This window comes from Aptenodytes patagonicus, chromosome 7, assembly GCF_965638725.1.
Source record: "Aptenodytes patagonicus chromosome 7, bAptPat1.pri.cur, whole genome shotgun sequence".
Taxonomy (NCBI): domain Eukaryota; kingdom Metazoa; phylum Chordata; class Aves; order Sphenisciformes; family Spheniscidae; genus Aptenodytes; species Aptenodytes patagonicus.
In genome coordinates, this window is record NC_134955.1 from 47,458,890 (window position 1) to 47,486,253 (window position 27,364).

A 27,364-nucleotide genomic window follows, 5' to 3' on the forward strand; every position below is an offset into this window, starting at 1 on the left:
TCCTAGTACTCTTCTTTATGGAGAAGGGATGGCTATAAGAGTTGCTGCATCACACAAGAAAGTCCCTCTTGGAGAAGCAGGCCTTAAAGGCAAGTACTTACCCAGATATCAAAAGATAGTGCTTCTCTGTGCCAGACTGCACCAGAGAGAGACCTGCTGGAGAGACCTCTCTCCTAGAATTACCCTTTCCAAGTAATGAAGATGAGATACCTTCTGAGACCGAAGTGTCAGGAGAGCAGATGCTGGAACAAACTGCTAAAGAATAACAAATCACCAGCACAGTGTACCGTGTACAGCCAAGAGATCTGTAGGGGTTTGGGATGGAAGTGGCTGAGCTGCTAAAAACATGAATCTTCCCATTAAAATCAGCTGTTCTACTGGAGTAATGAAGGGTAGCAAACGCTGTAAGTTGTTCTAAAAAAGGTATATGGGGTGACCTAGGAAGTCACAGACCACTGAGCTTTACTTTGAATCAGGTAAATTGGTTGAATTATCAAGTAAAATTAGAATCACAGGAAAGGACTGGCACAAAGAATTCATTTAGTTTTGCTCCAGTGTCCTTGCCCTCTTTCCACTGCTCCTCAGTACCTTAAAAGTCCTGTTGATTCTTCTGAAGTCTCCTGCTTAGATCATTCCTCATTACTTTTTGCACATTTGGCTATGTCCTACAGAAGAATCGCTTTTCATCCTCCCCCATTCCACTTAATTCTGCCCTTGGAAAAACTGCATAAGCAAAATATTTGTATTTATATGTATGCAATGTATGCCATTGTGGGTACTACAGAGGAAAGCGGCAATAGCAGAAATCATACCTGATGTCCTAGTGATCCAGCATTGGTCCCTCACTTGTCCCGATCTTAACAGATGAGAACTATATATTCTAGGAGGCTAATTACTTAAACTACTGCAAACTGGGTTTTACCATGTGAAGACCATGCAACAGCCTGTAAGAACATTTTAGCAAAGAATTTTCTACATGAACCCTTATATGATGCCTGATCCAGATGGAGCCTTAGGATGGAACGAAAGGCCGGATGATCTCTTCAGTTTCCTTGGCAAGATACACAGAAAAGAATGATCCAGCAGGTGTCTTGGTTCTGTGCCTGGGAACTCTTTCCCTGGAAATAAGCATTCCCATCCACCCCCGCTCCCCACTGATTCAGGATTTTCTTTTACATTGCAGCACAACTCCTTTTTCTGAACAAGTAGTGGGGAGGAAGCAGCGATCTACGAAAGATGCTGGCCAAGGTATGGCCAGGCTATTGAGGACACAGCCAGGGTGTGACAAGCCAGAAGCAGAACAGGCAATAAATACAGAGTAAGCTCCACTCAAGGAACTGGGAGCAGGGGAGCTTGAAGCAGAAGACAGAAACCAGCATGGGTTTCTTCTGGGACAGCCAGGCAATGTGTCTAGGTTCCTACCTGTGGGGAAACATCAGAGGCTAAATGCAGAGGGATCCCAATCAGAAAACCCAGAAGCTCTGGTATGTGTCCTGCAAAAACCTATGCTGGAGGCGCAGGGGCACCCAGCTTGCAGGTGACATGCCCCAAAGGCGCACAGACAGACACTGTCACAGTTTTACTTCTTCTGTTTAGATCATTGCACCATGAGTATTTGCAAACCTACCCTTTCTTGCCTAGTAATTATTGACTTAGATTAGTTTAAGATTACATAAAGCCTAATTAACACTTGTTACTTTGGCAGGTTTGCGTCTGGTACTGCAATTACTACAGAAAATCATGTTTACTTAAGTAGAAACTTAACAGTTTTTATTGTTCAAGCAGAGCAGATAGATAGGATTTTACCTAATACCTCTTCATGCAGTCTGGTGTCTGGAAACACCACCCTGAAGAAGACACCAAAGAATCATGCTGATCCTATACTACTTTATCTATCTTGCATATTCATTTTCTAAGTACTCAGTGTTTCTAACATCTAATTCTTTAAGCACCAAATGTCACTAAGTAGTGACGTTAATGAACACATTAGACTATAATTCATATCACTTTGATCAAACTAACTTTAGTGTTTACTCGGACACTACCATAGTTAAATTGTTACTATAATTTCACTCCACATTTTGTTAAGCATTCTGACTTAACAACTTTCATAACTATCATGACTTTGTTTTCCTTTCTAACAAAGAAACTAGGGTCCCAGAATTTTTCCGAGTAGACATTAGCTTCCATGCATCCACATGATGGCATGCAATTCCCTTTCAAACTCCTGAGGTCGAAATTTCCCTGTTTGGTTTTCTGAAAAATTAGAACACATTGCAAGGTCACTACAATGCTTCCTTTTCACTTTAGTCCCAAGTCCAAGTGGATATTAGGATTTATAAAGCTTATGGCCTTTATGGCCTGGGAACTGGAGCATCTCTGTTCTTGCCTCTGAGTCACGGTGCACCTGATGCCTCACTAATCCCCAAGAGGTTTGGTCTACCACGGCACTGAACAGCTATAATTACTTCTGGAAGCCAGCTGCCAGTCAAGTGGCAAAGAAGTCTGCAGAGCCGTTTCCCCCAGCCCACATCACTGAGCACTTGGACCATTTGAATACAATATTAAATAGAAAAAGACGTGGGCAATATGTTATTTTTGCAAAGCTGAGCTTGTCACATTTACAAAATTAATCTGGTGTGGCAGGAGATGAAAGGGCCACCTTCTCCATGGAGCTCCCACATCTATGGAGCCAGACAGCGTGAGCCCAATAATGAAGTGCCTAGCTTTGCAAAACCACAAAGTTTTCAGACACAAAATGGGCAACCAGCAGTACATTGCAAGTCCTCTGAGATAAGCCCAAAGATGAGAAAGTAATGACAGGAATGGGTGAAAACAGGTATTTCCTACTAAGCCTAGGCAAAACTTTTCTGGGTCTCACTGAAGCACTGTGCCAACAGGCCTCTGAATTTTGTTGAAAGTGTTAAGCCCTCACAGTGCAGCAAGCCATGAGCACCTGGAAGGCAAAAAGCACTGGCAGCCTCTGGGAGACTTCTTTCTGGGACCTCTGGACAGTGTTGTGTAAATGATTTTTATTTATTTAGCCTCCTCAGTGATCCCTGCACTCCATGGACAAAGGGGAGGACTCGGTGCCTGCTCCAAGGAACCCTGCAGCCTAAATTACAGAGAAGTCCCTGCTGCTGTTCAAAGAGGGTTACTTTCTGGGCAAATTTCCTTTTGTTTTGAAAGAAAGGAAACACTTAGGATGTAATGAAGAAGATAAAACAACTGCCACCTTTACAAAGCACGCTGCGTTCCCTTGGTAAATACCAGCAGTATCACCACAGATTTAATTTTGTTCCTTTTGCCCTTCCTTCAAACAGAAGTTAAACTCACCCATTTCCTCCCTTGCACACTATCCTCTTCAGAGAAAGACATGGCTCAGGACACCACCTCCAAATCAGAACTTCACTTGGACATGTCCTGCCAATAAAATCCCCAGTAGAAACTGGAAGAAAGCGTGGCATCTTTTGCTTCTTTGGACAATTTGCAAGGTGGATTTTTTTATATACATATATATATATACGTGTGTGTGTGTATACACATATAATATATACATATAATACATATTGTACATATGCATAATACATGTGAATAATACACACATATATTCAGTGCTGCATGGGTGTCAGCCAACTCATGTATTCCCAAGACAGAGAGACACTGGTGAATGTGTGGAGAGCCTACCCTGAGCCTGAAATCTGACCAGGAAAGACTGTTTGAAGGAAACACGGGAGGCTTCAGACTATGTGTCCCATTCAAGCTTGACGTTCTTGGTGGAAAGCCCATTGACTGTGTGACACTGCCCATACAGCCCAGAACTGTCCACAAGCAACTTCGCAAGCCAAGACACACAGCAGGCTTTTGTCTCTTCCCCTCCAAACATAAGGTGAAGTCAGTGACCTTCTCTTCATCCCACTTGAGAGTCCTCTTTGGGAAAGAGAGAGGCCATTTCAAGAAAGGGAAGGTACGTCCTATGCTGGCACTGGGAATCCCTCTGAGTGACAGGGAGTGGTTCCACAGCAATTGCTTTGTTTAAAATGCAAAATGTGGATGTGTTTAGAGGACATATCAGCATCAATCACTGCATGCAAATACTGCCTGTGGAGAGGAGCTTCCCCTGTAAGTCACTCCTCACTGCCCTAATCGAGTTAATGCTAGTGACTGAGGGCATGTTGAACTCTGATGGGCCGCTGATAGTGCTGTCCCAGGAGAAGATTAATAAAAGGCAGTAGAAGTGCTTAGCCCCAAGCAGGGCACAAAGTCAGAGGGAGAGGCGAGGGGGGAGGACAAGGGTGTCTTTCTGTCTAGCAGTCATTGCCCATTACCACAGACAGAAAAAAAAGCAAAACCTTGCAGCCCTCTTCCACAATCACCAGCACGCTTGTGGAGGAAGGTCAGCACAGATGACATGCACTGACTTGGACAGAAGACATTGCTGACTTGCAGTCTGTAACTCCCTTCACAGGGAAACATGAATCCATAAAAGAGAGGTAAAAAAAAGGCAACTCCACTGCTGTTAAGCTTAGATGTACCTAAAACAGGGGTCTGCATCCAGCCTAGGGACCCACAAGCTGACATTGGAAACTAGAGTTGCAGAGAGAAACAATGCAAAGATTCGCTTAGCATGTCATGAAGGAGGAGACACATTACACACAGGCCCCGACAGTCACCGAGGAAAAACACCACAATTCTTGTGCCAGCTCTGTGAGGTTGATGGTGGCAGCCCTGCAATGCCCATAGTCAGTGCCTGGCGAGGTGAAAGCATGAATTCCAGCACTGGGCTACCTGTGACTAGACGGGAATGGTTTCCAGGCGCTGGTGATCTCTATCTAAGCCATGAAGGCAAGGCCCTGGCTGGAGTGAGCAGTACCAACTACAAGTGAACTTCTCTGGCAAATGCAGCCCTTGTCCCTTCCTGGCAGATGAACTGTAAGTACTGCTAATGATAGTCATTAACATCATTCCCTCTCTTTCTCAGCAGCCAGAGCAGTAGGAGAAGGAGCGTGGGGAGGGTGCAGCTGTTCTCAATTTTCTCAGTGCTGGGAGCAGAAAAGGAATGGAGCACTGCTAGTTAGGTTGCTTTTCATCCATCCATTGATAACAGTTTTAGTGCCTACACTTCCCCCTTCTCTTCCTAGTCAACTTCTAAGCCTTCTACTTTGCCACCTTCTCTTAGCTTCTCCCATCATCATCTTGGCCACATCACCCAGACCTGCTTCCTGCACCAAATTGTTGCCAATAGTTTCCTTCTTCTCACAGCCTCCTGTTGCGAAGACTTCCACCCTGAGCTCCTCTTCCACCGTGTCTGCCCTCCTCAGAACTTGAGTTATTGTCCCGTGACTCCGGTACATCTGAGTTACTGTCAGCTCCTTGCAGAGTGGGAATCTTCTCTTTTATGTATCTGTAAAGTGCTCAGAACATTTATATTGGTCTATAAATAAGGGTAGTAAGAGTCAAATGCTGGCAGCTCCGGCAGATGCATAGGAAAAGGATGATGGCCTGCCCATGGAGTGAGATCATTCTGCTTACTGGAAGATTTCATACCAAGACAGGCTTCTGCCTGGAGTCCAATACCTATCAAAATCCTTCTGAGCCTAGCAAGAGCAAAGCTAGTGCCGTGTTAGGGAGCTGATTTAATGCAAGCATTCTCAGCACTGCACCTCCACCCAGCAAGCAATACAGAGTTACAAAGAGTTTGTATGAGAAGTACTGTCCAGATATGCCAGTCAGTGAAGTGTAACTTTTGCTCTCCTACGAAACACCTAATAGTGTAAGGCCAACCTGGTCCATGAGGAGTATGAAATCAGAGATCGTACCACCAACCCAGCTGCAAATTTGTAATGCATGCACCTCTAAACCACTAAGAGGACACCAGGCCCAGTCCTCCCAAAAAAGGAGCTCATGTCATTAAAAGCCTTGCAAAGCTGGTCCTTCTGCAAGCAGTCTTACCATTACAGCCTGACTCTCCGAGGCAGGCTGAGGAGTCCCATACAGGGTGTACGCAATATTTCTAGAGAGACAGTACAATGTTTGAAGGCTTCTAGAGATGAGACTCACCATTACTGCTGAACCAGGAGTGAGACAGGGAAGGGAGGAGAAACAAATCCTTTGGCACAGTTCATGTTGACACCACAAACGGTAGCAGTATGCTGCATACCTCCAGCTCCAGACTACATTTTTGCAAGCTTCAGGTTGTTGTTATCTGAAATCATTGCCAGAGCGGGAAGGAAGGGGTGAATGCTAAGTCTCCTTTCTTCATCCTGTCAACTCCAAGTCCCAACAGATATTTCTGCTTGCCTCTGAGTTATTTCAGCTCGTCCACAGAAACTGATGGACCACTGATCTGCAGTTAGAGGGCTGCCTGTGGATTATTTGGGGACATGGGTGCAAGACAGAAGATGGCAGGATGCTCTTCAGTTATGTTCTAGCCCCACATATTCCACAGCTCTGACACAGGCATGCTATAGCCCAAGCAGCTCTGAGGGACTTACACTGAGCTGAAGGGTAGGGATTTTGCACACTGCATCCCTTTTTCCATCTCTAGCATTTGAATGCTTATGTCCTTCCACAGGCACCAGCTGATAAGAGTTCCCCAGATTCAGGACCAGCTACCATCTCTATGGGATAAAGATCAGCTATCAAATAAGCTTACTATCAGCTCTCCACTCCATGATTGGAGTTGCTCCTCCAAGGCCCGAGAGCTGAAACCCAGTCAAACCATCACCACTGGTCACAGCAGTCACTTCAGGGAGCAGAAAGGGTACTGCGTCTTTTCTAGTACCTGGTGGAAAGGCAGTTTGTTTCTGGCATGCAAGCTGTTTCCCTACCAGGGCAGGAGTGGAGGGGGAGCAGAAAACCTAGCATAGAGGGAGGGTGGGTCAGCAGCGGGTTCTGGCTTTACAAGAGGATGATAAATGATAACAGCATTAGGAACAAAACCAAACATCTTTCATGCTGTCAGAGCAATGAAGCCAGCACATAACAAGACGTGGGCACAGGGCAGTGCGGTTGCTTTCCAGAGAAGTGCACAACTATCAAGTTACTTCTGCTCTGAGTCAACAGACCAATTCATCTTCCCTGGGTTCCTGCAGAAGAGGGCAGGGGACAACGGGGTAGTCATTTCTCTCCAGTTAGCTAAGAGCTTCAGCTGCTTCACAGTGCATTGAATTCAATAGACAGGGTCAGGTCAGCACTGGATGCCAGTGCAGAAGAGCTGTAAGAGGATGTGGATTGGAGCGCTCTAGAAGATCATGGACTTCTTCCCACACTGCCCTAGTACTTACCAAAGGGTACTGTGGGACACTGCCTTAACAGAGAAAGGAAAGAGCAGTTCAGAAGATGACGACCACAGCGTCCAATACCCTTCACAGTGTTCCTCCAGATTCAGACTCCACAGCAAGCTTTGCCATCCTGCAGATGAGAATAAAAATCCCTTCCCGGGGCTTACCTCATCTTCACAGGAGGAGGTCACCAGAGCAATGGCAGTAGCTGGTGAAGGCAGGGCTGCAAATGCAATCACCTGTCAGGCTTTGTGAGGAGCAGTTTCAATAAATCAGTGTTCTGCTCAGTGCAGCTACCCTCCTGCCTTTGTTGTAGTCCAAGGCTTGGCAGTGAGGAAAAGATTAATGGCCAGGATAGAATTAAGAATGGGATGGGGTGTCATGCCCAGTTTTGCTTTTACCAGCTCCCTATCGTCTCCTTCTATGCCCAAAGTTGGCCCTGTTCCCACGTTGAATCAAACAGAAAACATGACACTCAGTTGAACATATGTGCATGTAGCCAGGAAGGACTTTCAAGCACTACTGCCCTGACAGACCACTCCTCTCAATATTAGGTGGTGCTGGAAAGTCATCCCTGCTAAACTCCAGTTCCCTTTAACCGAACAGTAACAATACTTGGTGATTTTCCCCTAACAACCACATCTCATCTTCCTCCACTAATGGCACGAGGCACAGATCGCTGTTACTGTTCTTAGCTTGCATCTGGGGAAACTGAGACACTGTAAGGGAAGTGCGCTTCCAAGGTCAAACACAGCAAGGATTCAAACATAGGCTTTCACAGCTCCCTACTCTCCATATTGTTTACAATCTCTTTGTTTTGCAAATGCTCTCTCTCAAGACGATCTAAAACCTCTAGCAACCCACATACTTAACTACCGGACTGTCCATGAACTAGGTAGGCATCCTCCTCATCTCACTGCAGACAACAACTCTGTAAGGCCCCATCAAGCAAGAAGGCTCTGCAATGCCAGCTTGGGCTTGTCTTCTTTTGGCTCTGAGGACCACTGGCTACTTTCCCTCCTGCTGTGAGGGGTGGCCACGGACATAGAAACTTAAAGAGAATGAATTGCTTACCTAAAGACACCCTATGCTCAAGAACACAAGCAAAATGGGAAAAGTATGAATATTCAGTGGAAAAGGCCTTTGGAGTCAGGCATGAACCAGATGTGTCATGTGACAAAATGCAACAGAAAATGCAAATCCAGCCTGGAAGAAAGCAAGAGAAAGGAACATAGAAATTCACACACCAGGTAGAGCTGAGCACATCTGCGGAATCCTGAAACCATCTACTGAACCCACTAAAAGTATCTTTGTGAGCAGTGGGATGAATTAATCCCAGCTTCCTATGGATTTGTGTCTCGTGCTGCATAAAAAAACAGGTGAACTCCAATCAGAGTTTTCCCCACAACTAGGACATTCATGCACCCCTTTTGCAGGACTGTCTTTTGTCCGTCTAACAAGGGATGAGGCTAGGAAACTTTCACTCACTGCAGACTCTGAAAAATTGTCTTCATGTCCAGGGAAATTGTTGGGACCTAGCACGTTTAAGATCTCTGCATCTCTTTCAGGTAAATTAATTTGGGGGTGAGAGGTTCAATCCAAAAGTTATTGTGAGGAATGAGTGAAAAAATATAGACAGATAAAGACAGTCACAGACAGACAGTGTGATCAGTTAAGCCTTGTTTCATTTGGAAATGAGGCTTGAAGGGATTAATATCTTCTCTATATCTACTGGAAATAGAAAGTTTACCAGAAAATTGGTGGGTCTTTGAATTATGAGATTTGCATTATAAGAGGGAGATTAAGGAAGACAATGACACTGTAAGAAAACAGCACTATTACTTTGGCACCGAAAATTTTGAGCAGAGATCAAACTTGGAATTATACTTTTCAGATGGTAAGGATGAAGCTTGGAAACAGCAAGACTCACAGTAGGAAGAACTGGAAGAAATAATAAATTGAAAAGGAACAATCTCCCAGGATTTTATGTCATTTGTTTGGGACCCCTGAAGAAGATGAAGAATAGAGCAGCCTTGCTGCTGAAACAAAGCACGTTATAGAAATGGAATTTGCTGCTCTACAGAGGGAATTCCAGCCACCTACCCAGCCTCTACAGCACAGTAAAATAGTTGAGGTCGCTGGAATTAGTGAGGGCAAAATCAGGCCCGTCCAAAGAGAGAAGAGCTTCCTCTGGCAACCTAGTTGGTGATGTTCAGCATGCCTGTGCATTTCCCCACTGTTGGATACATGCCCATTTCTCTAACCACTCCTGGCGTTGTTATTCCAAATAAGGATGAAGAACAACGAAGATATCTCCTCTGACAGAGACCTGAAGCTTTGAATTGCTTTTTTCATGCTGGGCTTGGCCCTTTTTTCCCTCACACACCAGCTGTCTTTTCTGCATCCTGCGTGGCTTAGTCTAGCTCCTGTTCTGGGGACATGCTTTCTCCCCAAGTCAAAGTGGATGATTCAAGCCCTGTTCCTGACATAGAAAGTCATGTAAGTGTTACTGCACTAATGCTAACATCAGTTCCCAATAAGGTCACACACTTGAAGAGCTTAGCAATCTCCTGAACTGGAAAAGGGGGAGCAAGAGAGGATTTGGAGAGTAAGGAATACTGGTCCTGTTGGAATATCAGGTGACCCACTGGGACCCTTACTGTGATTGTAAATAAAACAACATCTGTGATGGGAGTCAAAGTCTGGGGTCAAACAGTTGTTTGGGGAAGTAAGAAAAATCATCCAGCTGTGTCTGAGCAAAATCTAGGATGTATGAAAGCCTAAGCCATAAGCCAAAAGCCTATGCCATAAACCATAAAGATGTCATCTCTCACTAATGACCTTATGGAAACATCTTCTATCCAAGCACCAGTGCTCCTCCACAGGGAATGTAGTCAGTCTTGGTCCATCGTCCCCACTGCTATTCCCATGTCATTCCAGCCTAGATAGCTGTGCAATGCCCCATCCTCTCTGTGGCCAAGCACTCAGATCCTCTAGTACCTGCCTACCTCTCAGTCCAATCTGGACCTTTCTTGTCACATAAAATGGATTTTTAAAATGCATATTTAACTTCATAGAATTTATATGCCACTGAGGAGAAATTCACACCCTCTCCCCAAATGAAAGAAGGAAGAAATAAAATCCTGTCCTTGACTTAACCTTTTACATGCACTGTCTCAGTGAGGATGGAATTCATTCAGCAACAGTTCATTGTAGCTTTATTTCTAAATCACAAGTGACCAGTGCCTGACCCACAGGACAATTATAGCCTCCAGAACTGTACAGCAGTATGGGATAGCCTGGTGACTCTTTTATCACTCAAATCGTTTCCAGTGGTTCTTCCTAAAGGAGCCAATGTACAATGCTCAACTCAGACCATTTGTTTGAGTTCTGTGGAGCACCACATGGTTTGCCATGTAGTTTTCCTGGGTTGTACCTCTTTGTCCAGACATGGAGGACCTTTAATTTGTTGCACTGGAACCTATCATCAATGTGTTCACGAGGAAAGAAGTGGGTTACAGTTCCAGCTATCTGCAAGGTCCACAATGCAAGGCAGCTTGCTCCACTGAACAAGTCTCCATTAAGCGGTGTTCCCACAGGAGGTGCTGTGTACCCCACAGGGGCACACACAGGGTTAACATTCTTGAATTTCTTCCCAGAGACAAATGGTTTGTGTTGAGGAACTGCTGCTGGGAAGGAAGAAAAAAAAAGCCCCTTTTTTATTATTCTGAGGTGCATTTTAATTTGCACAAGCGACATTGTGTCTGTGATGGATTACACGAAGGGAAACATTACAGCCCAGCAAGCTCAGCAAGGAAAAAAATAAGGGAGATATGGGGAGGATTAAAAACAACCTATTGCAATGCAGAATTCTGATAAGGGGTCCATGGTGCCTTCAGAGTGGGAGCAGGTAGAGTTCAGAGTACCAAGAAAGAGAAGGGGCATGGTATAGTGTGAGGGAAGGGGAGCGGGGTGGGAGCACAGACTGGAAGAGACTCCTTGGTCATGTAGTCCACTCTCTTCCTGCTACCAGCACCATCACAGAAGCCCTTTCATAAAAAATCAGGCTCCATCTTAAAATTCATTCTGTTTCTTTTCCCTTGGAAGGATGTTACAGAATCTCACTTCTCTTTCTGATGGTTAGAAACCTTTGTTTAATTTCCAGACTAATTTATTCTCAGCCAGTTTATACCCATTTGTTCTTGTGCCAACATTGTCCTTAAGCTTAAATAGCTGTTCTCTCTCTTGAGGGCTTTGTGGTTTGATGTATTTATAGACAGAAATCATATCCCCCCTTTCCTCATTTTGCCTGACTGAACTAGCAAAGCTCTTAATATCCTGTGAAACAGATTCCCCATATCACTGGTCATCCTAGTACCTTTCTGTGCTCTGTTCCACTTCATACCCATCCTTCTGGGATATTGGTGACTGGAATTGTACATGCTATTTCAGGAGTGGTCTTAACAGGCTCTTGAACAATTGCACAATAGTTCCATTTCTGTACTGGAAGCATCTCTATGCTGAAAATGCCTCCTAGCTTTGGACCTTTCATCAGCACTATGCTGATCATTTGGCCAAGGCCATTAATGGTCAAGACAAGATCAGTCCTGAGAAAAGCCTCCTTTCAGCATAACACTTTGACTTTCAGCACTACCTGTTGCTGTCCCCCGCTTCAGTCACCCTTATGATTTCTCCACTAATCACCATGCAGCACCTTATCTAATGATTTTCTGAACTCGTGATAAACAAGCTCTAGCCAGTTATCTTATCAAAGCCAGCTATCTCATTGCTTTTTATCCCATCTTCTATTTTGCTCTTGTGCAGGTCCTTTTCCTTTAAGAGTACAAAACTACTGTACAAGCTAGAGAAAAATCCCTATTGCCTGCTAATGGTATACAGTTTATGGCACAAAGGTAGGTAATTCTGAACCCTTGTTGGGGGGAGCAGTGGTGATATGCAGTGGTCTCTTTACTACAATCTTATATTTTCTTACACACTCTTTGGGGTCTCAGCAGCATAACCAGACTCTTTGTACTTCTCCATTTTTTTATCCAGCCTCTTCTTGTTTTGAGCTAATACAAAAAAGCATTTCTCCAGAGATATTAGTGCCTGGAATTAAAGAAGATAGATTTCTAGCACTTAGGGATGGAGGCATTTAATAACAATAAAAATGCAGCTTGGTAGGTGGTCTGAGAAATGCCCTAACACAGCAGGAGAGACTCAAGAAAGCAAGCTGAATTAGGCAGCCTGTTGGTAAACCAAAGCATCACATTTTTGTACTGTGAATCATGGGGAGTATTTGAAGTGACCACAGTAAAGATTTATCTGTTAATTTATAGGATGCGTCTTATTATAAAAATCCAGGCACGTCCATAAAAAGGAATGAAAAAACCCCACCCAGAACATCCTCATTAATAAGCACATAAATAAAAAGAGTCAGGCTACTCTAAAATCTAGCTAAGCTGCAATTCAGAATAGTACTGAGCACCTGGAAACACCAGCTACTTCCCTGGAAGCTACACAGGCTCAAAATCTTTCCTAATCAGAAGTTGAAAGCCTATTGCCATAAACCCTGGAGGCTTTTCCTGCAGAAGAAATAGATGAGCCCTGTAGGACCCCTAAGGTCACTATAGCTGGCTCTGATGCACCACACGAATGGTTTCTGTTGAAAACATTTGGCCATCAGTGCATGTATATATGTGCATACTGCAATGTAAACACATATCTATTTGTCTCTCCTGTATGTCCGTAAATGAAATGGTGGCTAAAACCATAGGGGAAGGTGTGAGTACTTGAAGCCTAATGACTCCAAACATAATGTGCTTGATTTTATAAGGCTATCATTACTAAACTCACCCAGGTCTCACAAAATCATGCTGTATTCTGATTCCTTGTGCCTTGTCAGTAAGAAATGCTCTAAATGCTTAAATACTGTCTGGCCCTCACTGGTGCTACAGGCACAATGCAACTGCTCCCCTGCCTCCCTCCACATGTCTTCTGGGAAGTCACAGATTGGACCCATTCAGCTGGTAAGGAAGGAACAGAATCCTGCATCCTTCCCTATGGCCCTGCTGCCTCAATCGAACTACAAAGTAGAAGATCACAAATGCTTCTTTTTGATTCCAGAGTCAGTAAGGTTAACTCTACATAACTGCTAACAAGAAGGTAACATATTCAAAGACAGTTTTCAGAAATGTATTTTCCGTTTTCCCCGTTATCTGGAGCGTCCCAGTACTCTCTATTAATGAAAAGTTGACTCTGATTACTTTTCAGAGCAGAGCTAAACTCTGCTACTCTAAGACTCTAGAAAGGTCAGTGTTACACTTGTACTTGTCATGTCACAAAAGTAAGAAATCCCAGAGTCAACTTCCAGAAAATGCTAAGTGAAAAATTTTAATAAAATAGAATATTCTGAAATCCGCTTGTCTCTCTGCCTTCTGGCTAAACCTCCTGCAAGCAGACAGCGCTGTATGTGTGAAGAAACTGTGTATCTCTCCTCAGAACACACATAAACTCCGCTTCCTCCTTTGGGGGAGTAAAATGTGCTTCTTTAAATAAATTCATTGCAGAAAATTAAGAAGTATACAGTATTATTTGGAAAATTCAATGTCAGCTAATTAGTAATCGGCAAATAAGCGTTGGGGTAGGAAGAGACTGAATGCATTAGATGAGTCACTCAAACTGAATGCTTTAGGCAGCTCAAGTGTTAAGTCCTGTTCCTTTACACTAATGTTACTGTCACTGAAAAACAACAGAACTAAAAAGGGTACCGGTAACTTCTTCTTCTAGGCAGGGATTCTGAAATACAGCCATTTCCCTCTGTCCCAGTGCATCCCTAATCCTGCCAGTTCCTTTCTCTTCTAAGTGAGGTTTAGGCAAGCAGGCAGCACAGCCTAATTGGTTTCTTTGATGTGATGGACATATGAGGGGATCGGTTAAAGAGCTCCATGATAACCTTCCTCACTGAGATTTGTTTTCAAGGCAAAGTAGATGTGGCAGGTAGCATTAGTACAGCCTGAAGATCTCTCAATATGGGAAGTGTTCTTTCTCACAGTGATAGTATCATAAATATCCAGTCACCTAAGCAAGGCCCACCATCCTTCTGTGGAACGAATAGGCAGTTCTCAGCCCTGTTCCTGGTGCACAAACATGCACCTAGCGGGGGTGGGAGGGACAAACCTTCTCTCCAGACTCCTGAGCAAAGCGCTCTCACAGGCAGGGTGACAGTACTTAGAACAGGCAGCAGGGAGAACTGTTGATGGCCATTGCTCCTGCCATAGCTGCTCTGCAGAGAAAGCCTCAGGCACATCCATTCCCCCACATCAAATATGGGTTTCAAAGAAAATTATTCTACCTCAAATTCAATGGTATTCTACCACTGAAGCTCTCAGATTTGTTCTTGCTCCCAGCTAGCAGAGTCAGTACTGTTTGAAGTGGGGAATGGATGGCTGGTGTCACATAGAGGGTTGGGAGGGAGTAAAGAGAATGCAGGGCCCTTGCTTCTTGTATGTGGGGGCCCTGGGGAAGCTACCTAACAGATTCAAAGGAAGGTGAGGTGGGGTAGGAGGCAGTCCAGGCAAGTCTCTGCTCACAGTCTTACACAACTCTGCCAGGTTTCAAACTACCCAACATAATTGTCTGCCTCTGCTTGGACACAGAGCCTGCATGTTTACTTACTGCCTTGACACGATATCGGTGTTTTTCCAGAAAAACACAAGCTGCAGGAAGGAAACACTGTTTTCTAGCAGCCAAATCCTGAAAACAACAAAAAAGCCCATTTTAAAAGTTCTTTCCCTGTCAAATTTCATACTGCCATGAAACAGTGGAGCTGTCAGAGCAGCTAAAAATGTAAGTTTAAAAAAGCTTGATTCAAGGCAAACTAAGGTCACTGCCTCTTTCTCTAGAATGAGACTGCTGTGAAATAGTAGGGATTTCTAGGGAAAACTCTGAACATTAAATCACTCACACAGAGTTTTTCAACAATGAGACAGCAGAGCAAGGTAGTGGCTCTGTCATGTCAGTGTTTGGTGTATGCCAGATCCTTGGGAGGAGCCAGCTGGAAGATTAATCAACTATCGAACCACCTTTTTAAAATTATGCTCAAAAAATATAGGTCAAGCTTCAAGGATCTTTACCTAAAAGAGACAGTCAGTGTCACCAGCCCACTGGTGTGTCAGATGCTAACCCAGTGCCCATATGTCCAGGTACAGAGTGAATCTCAGTTACCCTACAGTTCATGAAACAAGTTATGTGTTAATTCCACGTGTAATGGATGACTTTGCCAAGGTTCAGTCAAATCCTTTACATTATTAAAAACAACAGTGTCAGGTTACAATTACTAAAGAAGTCTCAAGTCACACAAGGCTTTGGAGATTATACCCAAAACTTCGCTGGGACAAAGTTTATGTGTCCATGGACTACTGCCCTCCTGAAAAAATGAGTCCAAAGATTTTCTGTCACTAACTCTTTGGGGGGTCCCACCCCCCCCCCCCCCCCCAGCCTCCTAGAGAGCTGCACAAGCTCTACTTTTGCTGCACATTTCAGGAGATATGACATGTTGGAAACACCTTGCACAAGCACTGTTTGTGTAGCTTCCTCTTCTGATTCTTTGCTGGTGACTTTCCTCCACAGCTCTATCCAAAGAGGATCACCATTGTCATCTTCATGCCTACACAGGCAGTGGGAACTGGGATATTCCCAAGTCAGGAATCATTCAGTTTAGTTAGTACAGTTTCTGCTGCGATGTCAGCCCACGGCTGGACACCTGAAAACATGGTATCCTTCTTTATGGCACAGATTCTTCTCTCTTCAGCAGAGATGGATTTTTAAATAACAGTATCAACAACCCCTTTCCCCATTATGCTTTTAATGATAATAAAGTATTATCATTAAAGACAGGTAAACAGAACACACTTCATCCTGACAAGTCTTGACCTTGAGCCAGCAGCTTTCCCCACATGTCAGAAGCATGGCTCTCTTCTTAGGCTCTGTTTTCATGTGCACAGTCATTAGCAGAATTAAGAATTGCCTTGCATTGCTCCTCATGGAAAAAGATTTCAAATGTAGACTGTACCACTGCACACTTTTTGGATGCACTTAACAGTGCCCTACATAATATTGTCTTTTGGCCCACAGAAAGATGCTGTAGGATGAAGCCAAATTTCCACCATCTCCAGGTAACTCTCTCTTATGCATAGATTGCCCAGCTCAGAGTACACTGAACACTTTCAAAAACAAGTATCATTGGTCTTTAGGGTGATGTGGAGCAGTATTATTGATTACTGAGTTACATAGTGAGTGCCAGCAACCATTCTTTTCCTGACAGGACAGAGGGAGTGTATATGAATCACGTGGGATAGGAATGACTTGAGTCATGCTCAGTTAGCTCCTCTATTTCTTTACTGAAAGATGCCTGTGATACTCCTTGGTCAGAAAATAACGCTAAAGGCTTTAAAGAATGAGAATAAAGAGGGAAAATGAGAACACAGAGGATTTCCTCTACTCTTTCCCCGAAGAGAAAAAAGATAAACTGCCAGATAAACATGAACTGACGTGTTCCCTTTGCCACTCTTGTTTTGCTGTAAAGGCCTTATGTCAAGAAGATGCACTATAATTAACTCCTGTTTTGTTTTACTGTTTATGCATAAAGGCTACTGCTCCTCAGATGGAAATGGCAATACCCACTGCAGGGCATCCCAGCTATCTCCTTGCTCATGGTTTCTGGCACCAGCCAATTCCTTTGTGTGATTTATCACCTGGTAATCCATCTCCTCCATCCATTATCCTGCACAAAAATCAGCTCTGGACAGCCGCTTTCTCTGCAGCATAGCAGGCAGAGCTGTCACTTTGCCTACCCGGTTCTCAGCAGGGCAAAGGAATTTTGTCTTTTCAGATTCAGTAAGCCTCATGGCAATTTGGTTGAATGTCTTACAGACGGAAATAACAGCTCTGTGCACATTAGGCTAGACTGATGACCTGCGTAAACACTTCTCTTCAGCTGGGATGGCTCTTCCAACTTGAGACTTGCCAGCATCTATGCAAGTGCAAGCATGCATGCGTGCAAGTTAGCCCTCATGAACCTTTTTTATTTTCCACAGGCTATTTAAGCATCAATTAATGAAGCCTCCAAAAACTATTTTACTGAAGTCCAACAGATCTGCTGCCTCTATGCTGAAGTGATAAACGTGACATACAGTGATTTCAAAGGCTCCAACTGTAGCTTGTGCAAACATTCAGCAATAATTTATGTTGTGAAACAATATATATATGCAAAACAATGCATTATTGCCTGCCAATTCTTTGATGTTTGAAATCTATTTCTAGGATTTTTATATATGCAATCCATGTGCATATCCATCCAGCACCTAAATAGTGCACCAGACTTATGGTACACTAGAATACCATTCATAAGCAGTATCAAAGGTTTTTATATTAGAAAGGTACAGCTATATCAATAAATTCAACACATTCTCCTAAAGTAGACATTTGCTTATTAGTACAAGCTTGGTTTAGGTTGATTTCATGTATGGAATCAACGAAGCCAACAAAAGTTTCTTGTGTGGACCTAGACTAAATTATCAGGGTTTGGGTCCAGATCACCACCTCCATATTTGTATGACAGCTAGCTAAGGACTACTCCAGTGCAAATATTAGCAGTGGTGAAGCATATGCCGAAAAATAACATGCTGCAATAGAAATTAAAATTCTCCTGCCTGCAGCTGTGCAGCTCACAAAATATCTCTATTCTGCAAAAAGCTCCGTGTACAATAAAGAAAAAGGGAAAGAGGGAAAAAACTGTTTTCCTTCAAAGACTCCACAAAAAGCAACACATCCTTTCAAAAACAAGACTTTCACCTTTGATACAGCTGTACTGGATCTAGAATTTGTCATGTGCTTAGGGAGAGGACTTACAAACCCAAAGAGAGTTCAGGTTGGGGAAAATAATTAATTTCTATTCCTCTCCTTCAGCTCAGTCAACCTCATCGGGGGAGGTGCCAGAAAACATTACTGCCCTCCCCTTCTTCAAATTAAAAAAAAAAAAAAAGTAGATGAGGAGGGAAAGGGGAAACAAAGATACAGAAAGAAACTGTAGAGGGGAGGAGTAGGGACGGGGAGCTGAGGAGCAAGAAGAAAAAAGCATTTGTAAAATTAAAAGGCAGGGCCCCATCAGATTGTGTCGGGCAGAGAAAAGCGTGTCGTAGGCAGGAGTAATTGGTAATAGGAGCAGAAGTGAAGAAGGGGATGATTTATGGGAGCATGGAGACAGGGGTGGAATAATTTTTGGAGCAGAACGGGGAACTTACTGAACGCCTGAAACTCAGCTACTTATCCACTCGTTCTCGTGATAAATTAGCTCTTGTTTAAAGTAACCGGAGCTCCATTTTTCATTCTGATTACTACACTTGATATCTCTCTCTCTCCTTCTGTTTCTCTCTGACCACTGCCCCTTAGCAGGTTCTCTGAGCTGAGGCAATGGGTTTATGGAAACTCTTCACCCCTTCATTACACTGTTTCCCCCCCCGCCTTCCAATTACTGTAGGGTTAACTCTTTAAGTTGCTGTGTGTTTCTCTGAGCTGCTTAAACTCTTTTTCAGGGTTGACCTGGGAGCATATGGAACATGATCCTCCATTTACGCTATGGTGGGGGGAAGGTGGGTGTGGGGGTGTGTGTGTGGGGGGGTGCGTGATGCTTGCATGCATATGGACCAAGCACAGTGATATGTCATGGCTTCCAGCATTTGTGTGTGTGCTTGCCACATGTGGAAAGCTGCAACATGTCTGGCCTAGAGCACATCAGGTTATTACTAGGAATGATTTATTTTACAGTACCACCCAAAGCCACCCCACCTCCCTCAGGCTCAAGGTCTCACTGTTCAGTTTACTGCCTAAATCTATATGAAGACTCAGGTGAGACACAACAGGCAAGACTGAAACAAGTGGCAGAAAGAAGGAGTTGGCATACAGTGACAGACTCGCCACAAGCAAGAGTAGATGATTTTAAGACAAACTCATTTAAAAATACGCTTTTAATAAAAAAAATTAAGACAAATAAGTACTAATAAATATCAAGTTTCTTACTGACATCAGAACAAGTTATTTTCCTAAAAGCATGAAAATACTGAAATGGATCACAAGGAAAGATTTGAAGGATGAAGTGGTTTTGCCAGTCAGTTCAGGGAATACAAAAGACAAAGTATAAAGGGTACCACAGGAGTCAGACCAGCTAGGTTTTTGCTACCTTCCCTTATGAGTGAGAAAGACATGAAGAGCAAATTGCTGAGAATACCGAGGAATAAAGTACAAGAATGGACAAGACAGGATGGCTTGTTATTGCCATTAGTCTAGAACTAGGATAGAAAAAGAAGAACGGGTTATTCACTGAAATTAAAAGATGACAAAGTAATTTTTCCACACACAAATAATTAGCTGGTGCAATCTTCACCTCAGCTGCTATTAATGCCAGGAGCTTGGCACAATTGAAAAGGATAAGGCTGGTGTAAGGACATAGGTATCTAGACCTATGTTGGTTGGTATGGACACCAACAGCTAAGTCCCTGCACAAGAAGCCAATTTCTACATACACAGTCTCAGCAGATGTGACCCCACAGTCCAGCTGTTCCTCAACTGCCCCTTGCCTGGAGCCCTTGAACCTTCTCAACTCATTTTGTGTCAGTCACAGCAAAAGACAAGGTATCAGGTTAGCAAAGGACACCAGATCTGACACATCACAGCAGCATGTGACCTCCCATATAGCGCAGCACAGCCATCAAGCCTTGCTGAACAAATATGCTGCCTGCCCGACATGGCTTATACTCAGTGAAAACTCTATCACATATGACAGGACACAACATCGGTTAAACTGCACATTCAGTTCTAGCTCTTGTGAAGGAGCCATATTCTGATTAGTGTTGTCTGTCTGATTTGCTACTACTGTCTGCCCTGTGACACCTCCTGTACTGCCAGCCTAAATACACTCTCCTAGGTACAGTTCAGTTAAATCACACCGAGCCACATTCAAAATTGAGCTAATTCTAGTAAAGCTAGCATAAACTTAACTCAGGTTTCTCTCATATTTCTGTAGACAGCAGGTGGTATAACCACGTGTCATCATCTTTATGCTAGAAAAGGTTAATATTATGGATAGGTACTTTTCCAAATAAGAAGATGCACCTCAACAAAATGTATTCATACTACTGTCTCTCAATACAGGCCTTGTTCTTACGGGCTTTCAATGCTTATTCTATAAACATTATGATCTTCAAGTTCAAGCAGAGCAATCCCACCTCTGTTGCCCCCCTATTCATATACTATAGAATTGTGTGTTACATGAACAACCTGGTAGCACTGAACTCCTGCTATTACCTATGTTAGTGCAAGAGGCGTTCTTTGAATAAGTAATTACAGCTTGAGTTATGAGGTGTTTAGGAGGAAAGCCTAGGTAAAGTAAAAAATTAGAAAAAAGCTATAAGCGTTGTCATTACCAAAACCAGCAGGTGGGCAGGTTGCTTGGAAACAATGATGGAGTCTCTGCCTTGAAGGAGTCACAGAGCGTAAGAGCCTAGCGCTCCTGAACACATATTTACAAGTTCACAGCCTGATGTGGTTCTCACAAAACTCACCAGAAAAGTATCTTTGGAAGATAAATGGGACCACCAAGTATTACACCATTAGTATTTCGCCAGTGATGTCAACACAGCTACCTTGTGCAGGCAGGGACTGCAGACCAAGGCCCAGAATAAAAAGCAGCTGCAAGAGAGGCAACAGGCAAGGACAAGGTGTGCAATAAAAGGGTGAAGATAATGAACGTGCGTTTTCTCTGAGGTGAGTATACTGCACATCCTCTAACCTTGGAGGATCCCAGGGGGGTTTGGAAAGGGGATGAGGGTGGTTCACAGTTGTTAATACATTTTTATTATATATTTTATTATATTAAGTAGAGGGCAAACTGATCACTATGACCAGACAAGGACAGGGAGATTAGCCTTACTGCAGTGATGGGCAGTTTCTTACTTGGAGTTCAGACAGCTAATCTACCCACCACGTTTCAGACAGCACTGTACATGGGAGTCCAATCCCATCTCTCCTTCTCATACCTTTGATAGCAAGCAGCTATATTTTTTGAGATTTCAGAAAGCCAAAGTGTATTAAGCAAATGAAGACTCTGAAAGTTTTACTTTTATACATGGCAATTTCAATGCAAGAACATCTAGCATAGTCTCAGAGAGGAAGTGTTACACCTGAGAATCCAAAACCGTATGCTTTTTTTTTTTTTTAATGTACTTAAACTTCCCCAGTTTGAGGCAAAGAAGTAGAAATCTATATTTTCAAAGAGAGATTCCTCAAAGCTGTGGAATAGGAAATGCAGCTGATACAAATAAATAATAATATTAGATTAAAAAAAGGATCTTTCAGAATTAGCCCAGAACTGGAACTGTCAGATTTCATAGGAAAAGAGAAAAATCAGTGAAACAAAATGTCTGCTCCTGAAACTCCAGCATAAGGGAGGAGAATTGGTGGATTTCAAAGAATAGTACTCTGTTTTCCTTTACCCTGCTCAGTGTTGCTGCACAGGAGCATATATTTTACACCAAAAGAATAGAGATATTTGTCCAGCAGCTTTCAGTAGCGTTCCAGTTTTGGAATACTTCAAGTTGAAAAGCATGAAGAAAGTATGTAAAATTTTTCTCTGGGGAGACCAGTTTGTTGCAGAAACACCAAGTAGTAATCTTGCATCCCTTACCACAGCCCATAAGAAGACAACTAGGAAAATAACCTTTTTTTTTTTTAATCCCAGAGAAGACCTATTGTTTCTACTCTTAGATCCCAGCTGACAGACTTGGCATTTGAGATATGGCACTTGAAAACACAAGCAGGACAAAAGCAGAAGCTGCATTTTATGGAAAATTTCAAAGGTAACAGGCCACAATCCCGAAGTAATAGTCCTATGCTTTCTTCAAGGAAGGGAAGTAGATGGGTCCTAAATGAGCTGTATGGTTCAAATCCAACCTGCATGAAATTTGGCACACCTGTAGTTTTAAACTGGCATCTAGAGCAGCTTGGGTTTTGAAAAACAAAGACACACTTATTGTTTCCTGAAGGATTCTCAAGTGGTGAAAACTTACTAGGCAGGTCTTGCTATAGACCGTATGGAGGGAATGATTCCTTTGTTAGACTGTGGTATTTTCCCTTGTGATCATTTTCTAAATGACCACTGTCATGGTGGCTTACAGCAGCGGCTTCTTTCTTCTTGAACTACCTGACCAACACAATGCTAAGATAGCACTGGAATGACTACCTCAGTGGACAAAGGAAGAGCTATGGATGTCACCTATCTGGACCTCTGTAAGGCCTTTGACACGGTCCCCCACAACATCCTTCTCTCTAAACTGGAGAGGTATTGATTTGATGGGTGGACTGTCCGGTGGGTGAGGAATTGCTTAGATGGTCACATCCAGAGGGTACTGGTCAACGGCTCAATGTCCAGATGGAGATTAGGGACAAGCGGTGTCCCTCAGGGGTCCATATTGGGACCAGTACTGTTTAATATCTTCATCAATGACATAGACAGTGGGATCGAGGGCACCCTCAGCAAGTTTGCAGACGACACCAAGCTGAGTGGTGTGGTCAACACGCCTCAGGGACGGGATGCCATCCAGAGGGACCTGGACAAGCTGGAGAAGTGGGCCTGTGTGAACCTCATGAGGTTTAACAAGGCCAAGTGCAAGGTCCTGCACCTGGGTCGGGGCAACCCCCGGGATCAATACAGGCTGGGGGATGAAGGGGTTGAGAGCAGCCCTGCCCAGAAGGACTTGGGGGTACGGGTGGATGAAAAGCTGGACATGAGCCAGCAATGTGCGCTCGCAGCCCAGAAGGCCAATGGTATCCTGGGCTGCATCCAAAGAAGCGTGGCCAGCAGGTCGAGGGAGGTGATTCTGCCCCTCTACTCTGCTCTGGTGAGACCCCACCTGGAGTCCTGCGTCCAGCTCTGGAGCCCTCAGCACAGGAAAGACATGGACCTGTTGGAGCAGGTCCAGAAGAGGGCCACAAAAACGATCAGGGGGATGGAACACCTCTCCTATGAAGAAAGGCTGAGACAGTTGGGGTTATTCAGCCAGGAGAAGAGGCGGCTTCGGGGAGACCTTACTGCAGCCTTTCAATACTTAAAGGGGGCCTATAAGAAAGATGGGGCAAGCTTTTTAGCAGGGCCTGTTGCGATAGGACAGGGGGAAATGGTTTTAAACTGAAAGAGGGTAGATTCAGACTAGATATAAGGAAGAAATTTTTTACACTGAGAGTGGTGAAACACTGGAAGAGGTTGCCCAGAGAGGTGGTGGATGCCCCATCCCTGGAAACATTCAAGGCCAGGTTGGACGGGGCTCTGAGCAACCTGATGTAGTTGAAGATGTCCTTGCCCATGGCAGGGGGGTTGGACCAGATGACCTTTAGAGGTCCCTTCCAACCCAAACTATTCTATGATTCTGTGATAGCTTATGGACAAACCAGAAGCAGCTTAGCATAAAATGGTGTACTATCTACCTCTGGCATCCGGCTGCCTTTTTACTGCCTTGGCTCCAACCTAGTTAGCAAACTGCAGAATTAGAGTCAGAGGGTTGTTTGCACCTCAGCCTTCCTGAGAAGACTGCGAACAGGGAAACTTCCCAGTGCAACTCTTGGCCATTTTCTCTGCAAAATGAGTAAGACACTAGTTCAGCTGGGACACTAACCCATAGTACATGGCCATGAGGTAGTACTGACTGGCTGTGTTACTGCAACGTGACTGAAGGACTACTCAATCCACAGCTAATCAACTGAGCAACTCTTATTTATTATACCTTAGTGTATCTGATACTGTAACCCAAAGGTTCACATATAGCAGCTGTCTCCCTCAGTGACCAAGACTACCAGGATGCAAATATGACACAGTCCCTCATGTGTTGGCAAACTCATCCTGTTAGCCTAGGAGCCCAGATGAGCAAGCAAGCAAGCATTATCTTTGCAGCCATCACCTTCCTCCCTCTGTCCTGCAAAACCAGCTAGCCTTCAAGGGAACATCCAGCACTCAGTGGAAAGGAATAGCTGAAATATTCAGAGGATGTCAGGACATCCCTTCCTTACAAAGAAAGCAAGCATTCATTTATGGGACAGAATCAAAATTCTGTGGCTCTGCTTTCTGGCCCTCTGAAGAGTTAGAGAAGTCATTGTTACTCAGCGGACAGTGAAAATTTCTCCCCACTTATTTCCAATGCCAAGCCAATGGAGAAAAACTTTTGTGGAAACTTTTTTTGAACAAGACCTAAAGTTCTTAGAGGTTCTTCCATTTCTGTTGGCCTTCTAGACCATATTGGAATTCAAATAACCTATCTGATTTATTTGGGAGGATGTAAAATACCACAGGTAGAAGGGAGAGGAAGGTGGAGAGAAGAATCCTAAGATACAATGGATATATTTATTTTTTTAAGAACTATCGTTGCTCTCTTCTGTGCCCCCTCCCCTGGCAAAGGTGAACTGCATATCTTTAGTTAATAATTAACTTGTCATGAGCTCCATCAATATCCCATCATCTAAGTGACAGAGGGAAGGGAGGCGATGGGGGAGGTGATCAGCACGACGTGCCAGTTCTGCCCGCAGCCTGCGATCTCGTCTCGGCCATAATAAATAGGATGAAATGCGCTCCTGATAAATGCCCATGTCATGGAGAGATTTTACCTTCACTCAGAAACAATGTAATATCTCAGCTATTACCCAAAATAATTTATCAATGTGTAATAGCTTTGTGCAGAGCTCAGATAGGAGGGGAGCAGCGCTGCCCGAGATGGATGGATCCTACCTTCTGCTTTTAATTTTTAATGCTCGTAGGCAGCTTCACATTAAAGGCCAGGTGTCATATATAGACTTAATGTAAGAATGGAGTTCATGAATTCTAATCAGGAGAGAATCTCCCTCTCTCTTCTCTTGCTTTAGTCACTTCTCTTTTTTTTTATTTATCAATTTTCCTCTCTTTCTGTACTGCCATCTTCTTCACCTCTCTCTTTTGGTCCATTTCTTCCCCCCTATTCTTCATATACATTTTACTCCTTGTCTCTTTAACAAAACCATTTGGGTAGCTATTTGCTACTTCCAGAAACTTAAGGACAAAAAAGAAGACCGGATCTACTTCTGCCTTGGTCCTGGTGTCATCATTTGCACCTAGAAGAACAAACTCAACACAAGTACCAGGCCAGAATATTAGCATTTTATATCCAGGCAAAAAAACCAGCACAGCAGTGATCAAGAGTGGAAAAATCTGGACTGTGGCCATCAAAATTCATAGTGGAATTGCGTTACTGAAACGATCCTGGCTGTAAAGGGCCAGTGGAGAAGGCCCATCCTATATACCAGCCAAATCACATATTCCTGCAAAGAAACATGTTCCTTTAATTGGCAAGAATACAGCACTGGGATGTGTGGATCCAAAAAATGCTGTATCCCAAGGTCTCATTTCCCTAAGATTTCTAGCCTCCTTACAGCCATGTCAGCCACATAAATGTTCTCCTCTTCACTTTCAACATTATGCATGAAAACCCAGTTGGGCCCCATCTCATCTGGTGGCCTGCATCAGAGGAACCTATTCAAGGACCTCTGTAGCAGTATGTAAAATCTCCAGTATGGACAATGGGACAATGCCAGGAAGTTCTGTCATTAAAAACACACCATTAGGGCTCACATTAGAAATACCATTATTGTATCAATACACTACATCAAAGTATGACGTACCGTCTGGGTGAGACATAACTGAAAGCAAGAGCAATGTATGACAGCTCTTCTTAGTTCTGCGCAAAGAATGGAGCTGTAGGAAGGAAGTGGGGAGCACCACTTACTGGCCAGAATGTGCAGCAAGGGACAAGGAGACAATTAATACAAGCAGCAGACACAAAGATCAAGGAAGAGCCACAGGCTGCAAAAAGGAAAAGATTGACTGTTGGGACAACAGCTTTTGTTTGCACTCCGATGTGAAGGAAAATAAGAGCACACCAGGGCAATACTGCCCACAGGAGGCGCGCTGCCAGAGCTGCAAACCCTTTTACAACCCCTTTGCTGACTTGCAAGTTATGAGGACACCAGTGCTGAGAGGAGCTTGGGCTTGATTTCCTGCTTTCTGTTAACAAAGGTAACGTTAACTGTTCTGTTTGCTGGTTGACAATGCCGGGACCACAGACTGAATGACTCTTGGGAATTCCTTCAAAAGAAAAGACTCCTCTTGTGCCTAAAGACCAGGATGGCAGAAAAAGGCTCTGCTGGTGCTGCTCATGAAATTTCCTTTTAGCAGATAAACAGATGACAGCCACCTTTAGGGGTTGCATTGTCAGTGAATTATTTCTCTTTTCCTCACCACTCAGACATCTTTCCTTCCAGAACATAAAGAACTTAAGACACAGGCCATTTATTCCCATGTGGTATTTAGCATATTCCTCAGCCTACCAGAACAACACAGCAGAGTTCTTGTTCTCAAGCACCGAATTCACTACAGAAACAGTCCATAGGAAACTTTCCTTTCTTGTTTCTTACCTTCTGCAAGGATTGCTCTGAGAACATTTCTCTATTTTCACCTTCCTCCTTCCCCGCTCTGCATGTCACACATTTCTGGAGGTCAGATCTGTCCCAGCTAAAACAAGTAGCACGCCCAAAACTTCATTGGCTTCTCATGCTTCTCACTAGGTAGCTGATCAAGGGAAGAGAAAGGCTGGTGTCCCATTGTGACAAATTGTCCTTGTTTCGGCAGGAATAGAGTTAATTTCCTTCCTAGTAGCTGGTACAGTGCTGTGTTTTGGGTTTAGTATGAGAACAATGTTGATAACACACCGATGTTTTAGTTGTTGCTAGGTAATGCTTACACTAGTCAAGGACTTTTCAGCTTCCCATGCTCTACCGACTGAGAAGGCTGGAGGTGCACAAGAAGCCGGGAGGGGGCACAGCCAGGACAGCTGACCCAAACTGGCCCAAGGGACATTCCATACCATGTGACGTCATGCTCAGTACATAAACTGGGGAAAGCTGGCCGGGGGGGCTGCTGCTTGGGGACTGGCTGGGCATCGGTCAGCGGG